This window comes from Mobula birostris, chromosome 8 (assembly GCF_030028105.1).
Source record: "Mobula birostris isolate sMobBir1 chromosome 8, sMobBir1.hap1, whole genome shotgun sequence".
NCBI lineage: Eukaryota > Metazoa > Chordata > Chondrichthyes > Myliobatiformes > Myliobatidae > Mobula > Mobula birostris.
The window spans coordinates 87964111-87978726 of record NC_092377.1 but is presented as its reverse complement, the minus strand read 5'-3'; the positions used below and the strand labels follow the sequence as shown (position 1 = coordinate 87978726).

General features: G+C 46.7%; 1 protein-coding gene across 2 annotated transcripts in view; it reads left to right on the top strand.

The window, feature by feature from the left end:
- dtd1 (D-aminoacyl-tRNA deacylase 1) overlaps positions 1 to 14616 on the top strand; it is a 174566-nt gene that overhangs the window by 53096 nt on the left and 106854 nt on the right. The gene's annotated exons all lie outside the window — the stretch shown is intronic.

The window sequence follows — 14616 nt, the reverse complement described above, 5'->3', positions numbered from 1 at the left end:
AGGACGAGGGAGATGTCTTCCTTTTTTAAAGAAAGGGGCTTCCCTTCCTCCACTATCAACTCTGCTCTTAAACGCATCTCCCCCATTTCACGTACATCTGCTCTCACTCCATCCTCCTGCCACCCCACTAGGAATAGGGTTCCCCTGGTCCTCACCTACCACCCACCAACCTCCGGGTCCAACATATTATTCTCCGTAACTTCCGCCACCTCCAACGGGATCCCACTACTAAGCACATCTTTCCCTCTCCTCCCCCCCCCCCGCATTCCGCAGGGATTGCTCCCTACGCAACTCCCTTGTCCATTCGTCCCTCCCATCCCTCTCCACTGATCTCCCTCCTGGCACTTATCTGTGTAAACGGAACAAGTGCTACACATGCCCTTACACTTCCTCCCTTACCACCATTCAGGGCCCCAAACAGTCCTTCCAGGTGAGGCGACACTTCACCTGTGAGTTGGCTGGGGTGATATACTGCGTACGGTGCTCCCGATGTGGCCTTCCATATATTGGCGAGACCCAACGCAGACTGGGAGACCGTTTCGCCGAACACCTACTCTCTGTCCGCCAGAGAAAGCAGGATCTCCCAGTGGCCACACATTTTAATTCCACATCCCATTCCCATTCTGACATGTCTATCCACGGCCTCCTCTACTGTAAAGATGAAACCACACTCAGGTTGGAGGAACAACACCTTATATTCTGTCTGGGTAGCCTCCAACCTGATGGCATGAACATCGACTTCTCTAACTTCCACTAAGGCCCCACCTCCCCCTCGTACCCCATCTGTTACTTATTTTTATGCACACATTCTTTCTCTCACTCTCCTTTTTCTCCCTCTGTCCCTCTGAATATACCTCTTGCCCATCCTCTGGGTCCCCCCCCCCGTCTTTCTTCCCGGACCTCCTGTCCCATGATCCTCTCGTATCCCTTTTGCCTATCACCTGTCCAGCTCTTGGCTCCATCCCTCCCCCTCCTGTCTTCTCCTATCATTTTGGATCTCCCCCTCCCCCTCCAACTTTCAAATCCCTTACTCACTCTTCCTTCAGTTAGTCCTGACGAAGGGTCTTGGCCTGAAACGTCGACTGCACCTCTTCCTACAGATGCTGCCTGGCCTGCTGCGTTCACCAGCAACTTTGATGAGTGTTGTGAATTGAAGGCTAGGTCTGTGTTGCTGTTCTTACAACGAAGTTACAGTAGAGGGCAGCATTGCGACATTGAAGTTCCCAACTCCTGCCGTTTCTTCTGCAGGATTAGAAAACACACTGGTGCAGAGGATGAACAGCAGATGAACCCTACAGCCCTGAGCTCTGGTCCCTGAGCTCCAGATAAGACTGCAAAATGGAAGAGTTAATTGGCTTTTAAAAAAAAATATATACCTAAAGAAACGATTGAAAGTATTTCTGGCCCCCCCTCCCCCAAACCTAGTGACTTGATGAAAGACCTATCTGATCAAGGTTGCATCAACCTAGTGAAGATTGAATTTTGCACAGTGAAGGACTGGGTAATTTAAAACTTTCAGACTCCTGTCATGTTTAGGCCGCTGGTTAGAGTTGTAGAGTAAAATGGCAGGGAAGCAGGTCCGACTAAGTCAGTTCCACTTGCCCACGTTTCCCTCTATACCTTTCCGAACCATGCCTTTACAACATTAATATTGTATGAGCTCCTTCCTTATTCCCTCTCAATGAACAGGTTGCCTTTCAGGTTCCTTAAAATCTTTTCCCTCTCAAATTAAATTAATCCCCTCTCATTTTCAGTTCCTCTTCCCAGCGACACAGTACAGCATGCATTCACTCTGACCATTGTGGGATCTTGCTGTGTGCAAATTGCCTACAAGCAGCGGCCATGCTCCAAGTGTGCTTCATTGGCATGAAAAAGCAAGTTCCTTTTTGTTATCGGCAACTGGTTGGGAGAAGAGAGGAACTACTTTTCCGTAGTTTCATTGAAAGCAAGGAAAGCCGGAAAGTGGTGTTCCAGGAAGCAGCAGGCCACCAGGCCCGAGGCCTGAGGCCCAGGTGAACATCTGACCTGAGTAGGGTTGCCAACTTTCTCACTCCCAAATAAGGGACAAAAGTAGCAGTCAAATACGGGACACTTGTGTTTACCCCGAGAAAGACTACCATGACCATGAAGTCTTGCGCGGGCACCTGTGTGCGCATGCGCGTATGTGCCAATTTTTTTCTCCACAAATCGGTTTTGGCTTAATCTTCCCGACTACACTGTACATATATTATTTCTACTTTATATAGGCTGTGTATTTATCTTATCATATTCCTGCTTTTACTATATGTTAGTGTTATTTTAGGTTTTATGTGTTATTTGGTATGATTTGCTAGGTTATTTTTTGGGTCTGGGAACACTCAAAAGTTTTTCCCATATAAATTAATGGTAATTGCTTCTTCGCTTTACGCTGTTTCGGCATGAAAGGTTTCATAGAAATGCTCTATCTTAGCGGGGGAAATATGGGACAAGGGCGGAACCGTATGGGACAAACCAATTTAGCCCAATATACAGGATGTCCCGGCAAATACGGGACAGTTGGCAACCCTATGATCAAGTTCAACAGTGCGTGACAGGGAATGAGGAAAGGTGCAGCTGACTCGTTTCCTCACGGCCCGGTAGCACATGCTTTGCGGCCCGGTGGTTGGGGACCGCTGCCATAAGATGTAGGAGCAGAATTAGGCCATTCAGCACATTGACTCTGTTCTGCCATTCCATCAAGGCTGATCCTGGATCCCACTCAACCCCATACACCTGCCTTCTTGCCATTTCCTTTGATGCCCTGACCAATCAGGGAACTGCCAACTTCTGCCTTAAATATACACACGGGCTTGGCCTCCACCACACTCTGTGGCACAGATTTACAACGCTCTGGCTAAAACATTCCTCCCTCCCTCCATTCTAAAGGGTCACCCCTCAATTTTGAAGCCAGTCCCTCTGGTTCTGGATGCCCCCACCATAAGAAACATCTTCTCTGTATCCACCCTATCTCGTCCTTTCAACATTCGGTAGGTACAGGGAACAATAATGGGGAATGGGGTTGCTGTGTGAGTTGGCGCGAACCTGGCAGGGCAAATTGTGTCCTACGTGAGAAGAAAATCGGAAAGTGGGCACGACTTGCAAGGTCCCAACCCTTTTAACTTCAGACGTCCTTCTGCTAATGGGAACAGAATACCGGGATCCGAATTCTGTGATGGAGGACTGGAGGTTGAGGTAGGGAACTTGAAGGGAACCTGCATGAGGTGCTGTTGTCATGTGCCTGCCACCATTGCCCTTGATGGAGCCTTCTGTGGTGCTGCTTAACCAGCCCGGACAGGTTACTGCAGTATACCTGAGACACGGCTCTTACCGCAACCATGGAACACCGGTGACAGAGCGAGTGAATGAGCGGCGAGCAGGGTTTGAAGCAGGTTTGAACTGACCTCATTCATCTCCATTCAGGACACTGCTGAGTTCCTTATGGGAAGCCATCCAAGTTTAATTGAACAAATCCTTCAGATGCACTTGTTGGTCTGCCAGTTACAGATCTACCCTAGAGGAGTGGATGGAGAGGGCTTCACGTAGAGGGATACAGTACCACGAGTGGGCTCTTCGACCCTGCTGTCGATTTGTAAAGTTCAACCACTGCTTTCCCCAAAGGGATAATGAATCAGAGATTTCTTTACTTCATAATGCTATTGTGTTTTTTACCTGTTCTGTGTCACAACTCAAATAATCTGTTGGGCAGTAGACCCCAGGTAGTAGAGAACTATTTCCCTGGCCCTCCCTCCCGTCTTATCCAACCAGTCCTTGTCATTAGAGTTGCCCCAGAATGTTAGGCTGGATCGCTAATGCTTGTATGTCCAGTGCAAGCTGACCCTGATTAAGGAGCAGGTTCTGATTGTACAGACAATATGGTCCATAGGTTGGAAAACATGCAAAACCCACTCAATAGTATTGTAATGAATACCATCATGAGCACATAAGACTGTAAAGAAAGAATAATCGAAGTGGGTTGTCCATTTGTCACTTTGAGACTGGATGCAGTGTGTCCGAAGATGACTGGTCAGGCCAATTCGGGCACGAAATGTCCTGGCACATGTTGGGCAGACATGTGTAGGCCCTGCAGTTGTTGCGCTGGTGGCTCTGGACTTGCGCAGCTCGCGCTTATGCTGTGCTTCAGCAATGCACCTTGCTCCGTAAGCTTGACAGCCCTTGTGGATGAGGCAGCGCCAGGCGGGGCGGTTTTGTGCCAGCATTTCCCAAGAGGTCGTGTCTCTGTCAAATGACTTCAGGGAGGCCTTTTGTGTGTCTTTGTAACGTTTCTTCTGCCCTCCATGCGAGCGTCTTCCAGCAGAGAGTTCCCCAAAAAGGAGCTGCTTGGGTATGTGCTCGTCTGGCATGTGGATGACATGACCTGCCCACCAGGCCTGTGCTGTTATCAGCAGTGTGGACTGATGACAGACTTGTCTAGCGAGAACTTCAGTGTCTAGTATTTTATCTTTCCATCTGATGCCTAATATTCTGCGAGGACAAGTCATGTGGAAATGGTTGAGCTGTCTTGCATGCCTTCGATACCCGGTCCACGTTTCACAGGCATACAGGAGGGTAGTGAGTACCACGGCTCTGTAGACCTTCAGTTTTGTTGCTGGGCTGATTCCTGCAAGCGGCGAGAGCGAGAGAGAGGAGACTAGTTGTGCAGCTTGTAGGATTGAACCCACGCACGTATGTCTGGCTTGAATTGAGTGATATTCCGGGAGCTTGTTCATATGTCGGGGTGTCTGTAAGCTGGACGTTCATAACCTGGGGACAACATGTATTTTGCAGCTTTTTGTCCTGTGACTGTGGGGCAGAGCTTCCAGCCATGTTAAATAAAGGACTTGGCACCTCGTAGATGTACTTTCTGGAAAAGGGCCTCAACGCCAGAAGCAGTCTCACTCTCACGGTGTACAAAGCGTTTTCACAATCGTTCCTTTCTGCTCCCTGACCCCCTGGCAGAGCTGGCACCTCCCCCACCCAACCAGTGTAGTTTGTGAACTTGGGCTGGAGCATCATTCTCCATCTTGGCGTTTGTGCCTTCAGAAAGGCGCCGTGCTGCTGAATGTTAAAGCAGCCACTAGTGTTTCTCTCCACCTTTTCTGGGCGTGAGAGAACGCCTGCAAGTTCAAGCACAACGTGAGTGAGCACACCAGTCTGTTTAGAACACCTGATTTGCATTTTTATTAAAAAAAAAGATAATTGAGGCGATTTAGAAGGGCTTTGGTGAATAGGCTTAATTCATGATTGAGACCAGATTTAATGGCTTATTCACAAACTGTGCAGATTTAAAGCTGAAGTGTTGATGATTAAGGCACAGCACCGGGAGTCGAAGGGGAGAATCAGTCCTTTTGTTTCTGATGGGGAGATTGGGTTCATAGCGATGGCTTCAGTCAGTTTGGACACAGATTTTCCTTCCTGTCGTTTGTCGGCAGTCTTGTAAACTGTGCTCACATTTAGCGCCATTTCTGCCAGACCGTTAGGCTGAAGCAGCTCCGGTGGGTCTTGGCATCCTGCCGGGTAACTGACACATCGCGAAAACAAGGGGATGGTTCAAGGTGAAGGCCGGAGGTTGTGGTAGATTGATGTTGACGGTGCTCTTGAAGCTCAGTGATCTTAGGAGAGTGGGGAAAGAGAGGGTTAAGTGCCAGTCTTTCATGCTGAACGGGAGCCAAGCTCTTGGCAGATTAGTACTGTCGTTTTAGATATAGTGCAAGCAACCTTTGCACATTGTCTGAAATGGCATTGAATTTGTTCCACAGAAACAGGCCATTCAGCCCAACATCTTTGTGCTCCACGTAGGATTCCTATCCAACTGAACACACACAATGCTGGCGGAGCTCAGCAGGTGAGGCAGCATCTATGGGGGGGGGCGGGGGAGAAAGCAGACAGTTGACATTTCGGGCCGAGACCCTTCGTCAGGACTGGAAAGAAAGAGGAGAAATCGGAGTGGGAAGGTTAGGGGAGGGGGGAGGAGAGGAGGAAGTAGGTGGTGACAGATGATAGGTGAAACTGGGAGTCGGCGGTAGTGAAGAGCTACCAAAACCATGGCGAAAGTTGTATCACCAGACGGAGAAACAGCAGTGTTCGAGCTCCTAGCTGGTGTGCTGCAAGGAGACACTCTGGCACCCTACATCTTTATAATCGTCCTTGATTACACTCTGCATCGAGCTACCAAAGATCATGACATACCATAAAACCAGGGCGAACCACAAGGGTCAGACCAGCTACGCTCACAGATCTCGATTTTGCAGATGACATAGTCCTGCTCTCTGACCAGATGGAGGAAGCACAGCAGCTACTGACACAAGTGGAAATAGAGTGCAATAAAGTTGGGCTTCACCTAAACGCTAAAAAGGCAGAGTACATGGCATTTAACTGCGACGAAGGTACTCTCAAGACCGTAAAGAATGATACCATTAAGAAAGTCTTTGACTACAAGTACCTTGGGTCAAGAATAATGAGTTTGGAGAAGGACATAAAGATACGAAAGGCGCTGGCGTGGAGGGCTATGAATGACATGAAGGAAATCTGGAAGTCGAACCTGGCCAGAGGGCTTAAAAAGAGGATTTTCATAGCAGTCATAGAGTCCATTCTTACGTGCGGATGTGAGACATGGATACTCACCAACACTACGCGAAAGTCTCTAGATGGTTGCTATACACGAATGCTCCGGATGGCTCTTGACGTGAGTTGGCAACAGCACATGATGAACGTCGAGCTCTATAACAACCTGCCGATGCTCACCACTAAAATTGAGGCGAGAAGACTGCAACTAGCGGGGCACTGTCTACACCACCCTGAGCTACCTGTCAGCCTAGTCATCGTATGGGAGCCCAAGCACGGGAGGATGAACCCTGTGCGCCCTCCCAAGACTATGGTCAACACGCTCCTAGAAGACAGTGGCGCGGGTAATGTAGATGAACTGAACACACTGATGACGGGGAGGGAGAAGTTGAGATTCCGTCATCGTGCCCAGTGCCGGCCCCCTAGGCCTGAGTCGATGTAGTAGTACTCCAGAAATGGAGACAGAGAAGTCGAGAAAGAAGAGGAAGGTGTCAGAAATGGACCAATTAAATTTGAGGGCAGGGTGGAGGCAAAGTTGATGAAATTGACGAGCTCAGCACGGGTGCAGGAAACAGCACCAATGCAGTCATTGATGTAGTGTGGGAAGAGTTGGGGAGTGATACCGGTGTAGCCTTGGAACATGGACTGCTACACTTAGCTGACAAAAAGGCAGGCATATGCTGAGACCTATGCAAGTACTCATAGCTACACCTTTGGTTTGAAGGAAGTGGGAGGAGCTGAAGGAGAAATTATTGAGGGCGAGGACCAGCTCTGCTAGATGGAGGAAAGCAGTGGTGGAGCAGAACTGGTTTGGTCTGTTGTCCAGAAAGAAGCGGAGAGCTTTAAGGCCCTCCTGGTGGGGGATGGAGGTATATAGAGACTGGACATCCATAGTGAAAATGAGACAATTGGGGCAGGGATCTTAAAGTCATTGAAAAGGTCAAGAGCGTGTGAAGTGTCATAGATGTATGTAGGAAGGGACTGAACCAGGGATAAAACAGAATTGAGGCATACATATATAAGTTTGGCGGGGCAGAAACAATGGGTGTACTTGGACAGGCAAATTTGTGGAGGTAGGAACGGGAGGTGTGGGGTAAGGGAACTATGAGCCTGATGGCTGTGGTGGGGGACATCCCCAGAGTTGATGAGGTCTGTGATGGTGTGGGAGACAATCACCTGGTGCTTCTTAGTGGGGACCTGTTCGAGGGGGAGATAAGAGGAGGTGTCTGAGAATTGTCACCTGGTCTTAGCAAGGTGGAGGTCAGTCCACCAGACTACTACAGCACCTTCTTGTCTGCAGGTTTGATAGTGAGGTTAGGATTGGGGCAAAGAGGGTGGAGAGCAGCACGTTTGGAAGGGGTGAGGTTTTTAGAATTGAGAGAGCAGTGTTGAAGTCAAGAGGGTTGATGTCTTGTTGGCAGTTAGCAATAAAAAGATCCAGAGCAGGCCGAAGACCAGAGCAGGATGTTGAGGAAGAGGAGGAGGCAGGGGACGGGGTCATCGGTGCGGGTTGAAGAGACCTTGCCAAAGATGTAGGCACGCAGATGATGGAGGAAGAGCTCAGCATCATGGTGGGTGTATAGCTCACTGCGGTGTGCACGCCAGCAACATCGACTGTGTGCTGTTTCCCATCGATGCTGCCTGGCCTGCTGAGTTCCTGCAGCATTTTGTGTGTGGTGCTTAGAACTTCCAACATCTGCCGATTTTTATCTTGTTTGTGATCCTACCCAACTTAACTTGCGTCATCACCACACATTTCTATTCCTTTGTCCCTCACGTACTTGTCCAGTGAGGCTGAGACGTATTAAATTGAGCACTTGTTCATTCAGTCTGCTTGCTGCCCACCTTTTTTTTTCTGAAGGGTCTTAATATCTAAACTGTTTTGCACCCTAGGCCATAAAGACGTGTCGTGAGCCCTGTGAGACCCTCTTTCTCTGCTCCCTCTCTCTGATTTACGTTGCTGTACTGAGACCTGCTAATTTGAGCGAATGCACACTCAGTCTGCTTGGTGCCTACATTTTTTGGAAAGGATCTAAATGTTTAAACCATGTTGCATCTTAGGCTGTAAAGACAACTTTCTTACGAAGACTTGCTACTCCAGCTAACGCGTCTTTCCTCGCAGTCCTGATGCAGAATCTTGAGCCAAAATGTCAGCTAACTCCACACCTCCACAGATGCTGCCTGACCTGCCGAGATCTTCCAGCAGCTTGCTTTTTGTTCCATGTTCCAGCATCTCCAGACTTTTGTGTGTTCAAAGCATGTAAGCCATGTTGAACATTGAAGGGTCTCTGATCTGAAACACTGTTTTTCTTTTCATTGTTGCTGTCTGAACTACAGAACATTTCCAGTATTTGCTGCTTTTATTTCGGGTTTCAGCATCTACAATCATTTGGTTTAAAAGTCGTTTTGAAAGCTGGTTTGTCGGTGTGACTTCAGGCATGCATGTCTCATAATTTTTTTTTAAGATGGATTGTGCTCTGTCATCGTAATTTTCCTTTTTTTAAAAAAAATACTACCACACTCCATGGTGGCTTTGGTGGCAGTCCACAAGAGGTTCCCTAGGCTAATTTCTGGGATGAGAGGGTTTTCCTGTCACAAGTGGTGAAAGAAAGTAGATCTGTGTTCTTCAACAGGATCACCCCTCGTTCTTTAGAGTGGGGGATCATTGTACTGAAATGCATGAGATTCTGGGGGGCTTGACTTGGTACATGTTGAGATGTTCCCGCTGGCGGGAGATTCTTGAACGAGAGGACAATGTTACAAGACTAGGGGATTGTCTTGGAAAACAGAGGTGCATAGGAACAACTGTCCACAGAACGTGGTGAATCTCTGGAATAATATTGCAGAGCCAGCCCTCTACCATCAATCCGTGGAAGATTTCAGTAAGCAGATCACTCCACTCACCGAGAGACTTGGAGAGAGAGTGATACTGATCTGGGAATTGAGTGATAGGGAGATTTGCATAGAGATTGGGAAATAAAGGGAAAGATAATTAAGGAAGATGAGGAAGAGTGAGGAAATTGTGAGGAAAGAGAGAGAGCTTGAGAGGAGCATAGACAGGGTTAATGCAAGCAGGCTTTTTCCACTGAGGTTGGGTGAGACTAGAACTGGAGGTCATGGGTTAAGGGTGAAAGGTGAAATATTTAAGAGCAACCTGAGAGGAATCTTCTTCAGTCAGAGAGTAGTGAGAATATGGAATGAGCTGCTGGTGGAATTGGTGGATGTGGGTTCGATTTCAACATTTAAAAGAAGTACATGGATGGGAAGAGTATGGCAGACTATGGTCCAGTTGCAGGTTGACGGGACAAGGCAGTTGTTCAGCACAGACTAGATGGGCTGAAGGGACTTTCTGAGCTGTGGTGCTCTATGTCTCTAAAACAACACAGGAAAAGAGAAGCAGCCGCCTTGGCTTTCAATATGATCATGGCTGATCTCAACTCTTCTGCATCTGTTCCCTATCAACCTCAATTCCTCGATTCTTTTTTTCAAATATTTACCTATCTCCACCTTAAGCACGTCCCTCAGTGGGGGGATGTAGAGAATCGCAGGGATTTGTCACTCTTTGCAAAAGACGATTTCCAATGTAAATAACCACTCCTTACCTTGTAACTTTCTTTCAGATTGGTTCCTCTATCCTGTTTGTACGTTTCTGAACTTCAGTTTACCTTTCCAGCATGACTAACATGCTGTCTATTTAACTGGCTAAATTTAGCTGTGCACTTGAGAGTTTTAATAAGTGGACCTATTCTTCAGCGGACTTGTTTTTGCCCGCTGTCAGCCCACCTCAGTGCTGATTGCTGCAATCTTTTGGCCGCAGCGCTGTGACAGTTTAGAAGGAACAATCGATCAAAGTCACAGCAACCCGCAGTCGCCTTTCTTTCCCCAAAGGGAATGAGCAGAAGTTATATTTCTGCTGGGTTTCTCAATTTTAAAGGTGAAAGTCTGTTGCCTGTCTGATAATTGTTTCCCACTTTATTAGAGACCTTCCATCTCTTTACACTTGGAACAACTTCCAGGGCGTTGCAACTAGATAGTTCTTTCATGGGGGACAGCATAAATATGATGGGCTGAATATACTGTATTAAACATTAAACCTGAGATCTAATATTCTGAGATCAGACTTCTGATTTTACCCCCTTCTTAAGGGAAGATTACCTTTATTTGTCACATGTACATCAAAACATAGAGTGAAATGCATCATTGGTGTCAACGACCAACACACTCCGAAGGTGTGTTGTGGGCAGCCTGCGAGTGTCACCGTGCTTTTGGCACCAGCAGAGCACACACACAACTTACCAACCCTGAGCTGTGTGTCCTCGGAATGAGGCAGGAAACTCACCTGGTCGTGGGGGAGAACATACAAATGCCTTGTAGACAGAGGCGGGAATCGAACCGCGATCACTGGTGCTGTCAAGCATTACTCTAACCACAGTGTTCCCGTATCACTCTTGCTAACCGCTACGCCACTGTGCTGCTCTTTGTTGGGTGTTGGGCTCCTTTAGTTCTGCTACTGTACAGCAATAAATCAAACATACTTTCTCTGCTAACAGGAGAAAATTCCCATCTAGATGCTTGAAATTTTCTTTTGGAGTTGGGTGCAGCGGGTACTTGCCTTTGCAGGCTCCCTCAGGGGGTATGTGTTGTTCCTTCGCAACGATTCCCCATACAGAAGAGTTTGAAACCCATGACTCTCGTGTGAATTAAATTTGATGACAGACTTTCCCATTTGGCCGGGCACTCCAGATGACTTCAGTAAATGAGGAGCAAGTAGTAGTCAGTAAGAGGAGGCCAATCTGCTATCCATCTTGTAGCCTTCTGTCAACTTCATCTGCTGTCTGTCCGCAAGTAGAGACTGCAAATCAGAGACTGCTGGTCAGAGAACAGTGTAGCACAGTACAGCCCTTTTGGCCCTTCTTGTTGTGCTGACCTTTTAACCTACTCCAAGATCAAACTAATCCTTCCCTCCCACATAACCCTTCAATTTTTTTTTATCATCCATGGGCCTATCCAAGAGTTTCTTAAATGTCAGCCTCTCCCACCAGCCCTGGCGGGGTGTTCCATGCACTCATCAGTCTGCAAACACAAAACTTCCTTTGATATCTATACTTTCCTCCAATCACCTTAAAATTATGCTTCCTTGTATTGGTCATCAGCTCTAAAGTGTCTTGGGACATCTTGAAGGTATTGCAAGTTGTCCTTTTAAGCTGGCACCTGGCTCTGTATTTTGCATCAAAGATGCACCGTGGGATTGATTTATAATGCATGTGATACTATGCATTGAATTGTGTGATGATACCTCTGGCCTGATGTGCTGTTCCTTGACTGGAGAGACTCTGAGCTACAATACTGAACCTAGATCGTAGTAAAAACTTTAGTTTCTGGAAACACTCAGGAGATCAGGCAGCAAAGAGAGACAGTTAATGTTTCAGGTTGAATATTTTTCATCTGAACCAAGAAAGAAAGGCCAAGCTAGCCTAGGTGTCAATGTAGGTGGGGTGGACACTGGCTGGAATGACAGTAGTTTCGTGGACTACTTTATGTAAGAGCAGTGTGTGGATTTCTGGTTCAGCGCCTCCTGACTGTGAGTGTGCAGTTGAGTGTTCCCCAATCCTAACAAGTAGACATCTTCACATTCCCATCGACTGGGCGCCATGTACGGGAGTCTTTTTAGCACTAAATATTGTGCCAAGATGGATATGTGTGTGTAGATATGCTTCAATAACAACATTCAGGGTGGAGCTGTACATTTGCTTGAAAAGGGAATACTTGGGGTGTTGAGGGAAGAGGTGGAGTAACGAGTGCTCTATCGCAAAGCTTCCTGACATTATTCACTTTCAGGGCAATGGCTCCATCTTGTTCTGAAATTTCAGCGTTGTCCTGTTGAACCTGAAATCTTTAAAATGGTTTTTAATTGACTGTGTTTCTCATCAATCTGACAAGATCCTTAACAACGCCATGCTGTGTTTTGCCATCAACAGGGGGTGCCATTGAATTAAGAGTCAGGATTAATTTCTAAAGTATTCATTTTTTGTGCAGTACCTTGTAGATGCAGTAACCTATAACAACTTTAGAATAACACCATGTTTTTATAAATTTCAACTCATGAATTTTAAGATCCAAAATTTTCTTCTGGTATTTTGCTAAGTTCCTGACTAAAGAGCATCTCCTATTAGGGGTTGGACAAGGTAAGCAGCTTGGGGCACTGATGACATACAAACGTTTATAGATATTGTGTTAGCAAAGTAATTGTTATAAATAGTCCGAGATGGACAGCCTCGACATGGGGTTGCCGACTGATGTAGTGTTGAGCACAGAGCAGTGTGAGAGGGTATGGTATGTTAATGAACTGTAAGCATTACTGCTCGTTTATCTTGATGTGCCGTGGTAACTTTGAAGGCTCACAGGTTTAGATGGCCCAATTGGTAAATGAGTTGAAGAACTTAATGCCTGGCCTAAAAGGGTGCAAACAGTAACATCAGCCTGCACCTGAATAGGTTCCTACCACCAAGATGAGATCAGCACTGTCCTACCCCACCTTGCTGAAGTTCAGCACCAGCCAACCTTGAAATGAAAATGGGATTTGTTCAGGCAGCTCTGGGAAATGATAGAGTCCTCCTCCCCATTACTGCTGGACAGACTTGCTCTTCTGTATTACCACTGTTAAAGAGCGCCTAGGCCAGTCTCCTGTGTGATTGCCAGTTAGGATTTTCCAGACAGACTTTGTGAGTGACTCTGGCGTTTGCCTACATGCTAGGCTCAAAGTCATGGAGAGATACAACACAGGATTAGGCCCATTAGCCCATCGACCTCCCCTTGGACCGTACCCCTCCCACCCATGCAGCTATCCAAGCTTCTCTTAAATGTTGAAATCGAGCTCACATGCATCACTTGCGCTGGCAGCTGGTTCCACGACCCTCTGAGTGAAGAAGTTTCCCCTCGTGTTCCCCTTAAACATTTCATCTTTCACCCTTAACCCATGACCTCTAGTTGTAGTCCCAGTCAACCTCAGTGGAAAAAGTCTGTTTACATTTACCTTATTTACCCCTCATAATTTTGTCTATCTCTGTCTAATCTCCCCTCAATCTTCTGCGTTCCAAGGAATAAAGTCCTAACCTATTCAGTCTTTCCTTATAACTCAGGTCCTTCAGTCCCAGCAGCATCCTTGTAAGTTTTCTCTGTACTCGTTCAACCTTATCTTCTTTCCTGTAGGTAGATGACTAAAACTGCACACAATACTCCAAATTAAGCATCACCGAATCTTATACAACTTCAACATAACACCCCATCTCCTGCACTCAATACTTATGAAGGGCAATGTGCCAAAAACCTTCTTTACAACTCTAGTGCAAACCGGGTGCGGAGGGACGTCTGCTACCAGCAACTTCAAGGTGACTTTGAAAAGGAATAAATATACACTTGTAAATGAAGCTATTTTCTCAAGATAAAGAAGGCACCTGCAATAATAAAAAAAACACAATATTAACTGGAGTCGGTCTCATATGCCTGCTCTCCTGAATATGCAATAAGATCATGGCTGATCTTTTGTTCAGCATTACTTTCCTGCACTAACTTTATATCCTTTGATATTCTTAATATTGTTTTCTGAACTGAATATGCTCGGTGACTGATCCTCCACACTGCTGTTTGGTAGAAGATTGCAAAGATTCATCACCCTATGATGAAGAAGATGTCATCTCAATCCGAAATGGTCATTTGCTCAGTTTGAGGCGGTGACCCATAATTCTAACCACCCCCTATCGACCTGCCAAGCCCTGCGACATCTCTGTCTGACTCAATGCGATTACCTTTCATTCTTTGTAAGTAATGAGAATGTAGGGTCAGTTTGCTTCCTCTAGTCTTGTTGGACCTGCTCCAATTTGGTGAACCCTTGTTGAACTGCCTCTCTCACCAGTGTATCCTTTCTAGGGTAAGGATCAGTGCATGATATTTTAGTTTCAAGCTTATCAGGAAATGACAATATAACAAAAAAAGAAACCAGCAGATGCTGAAAATCTGAAATAAAATCAGACACTGCTG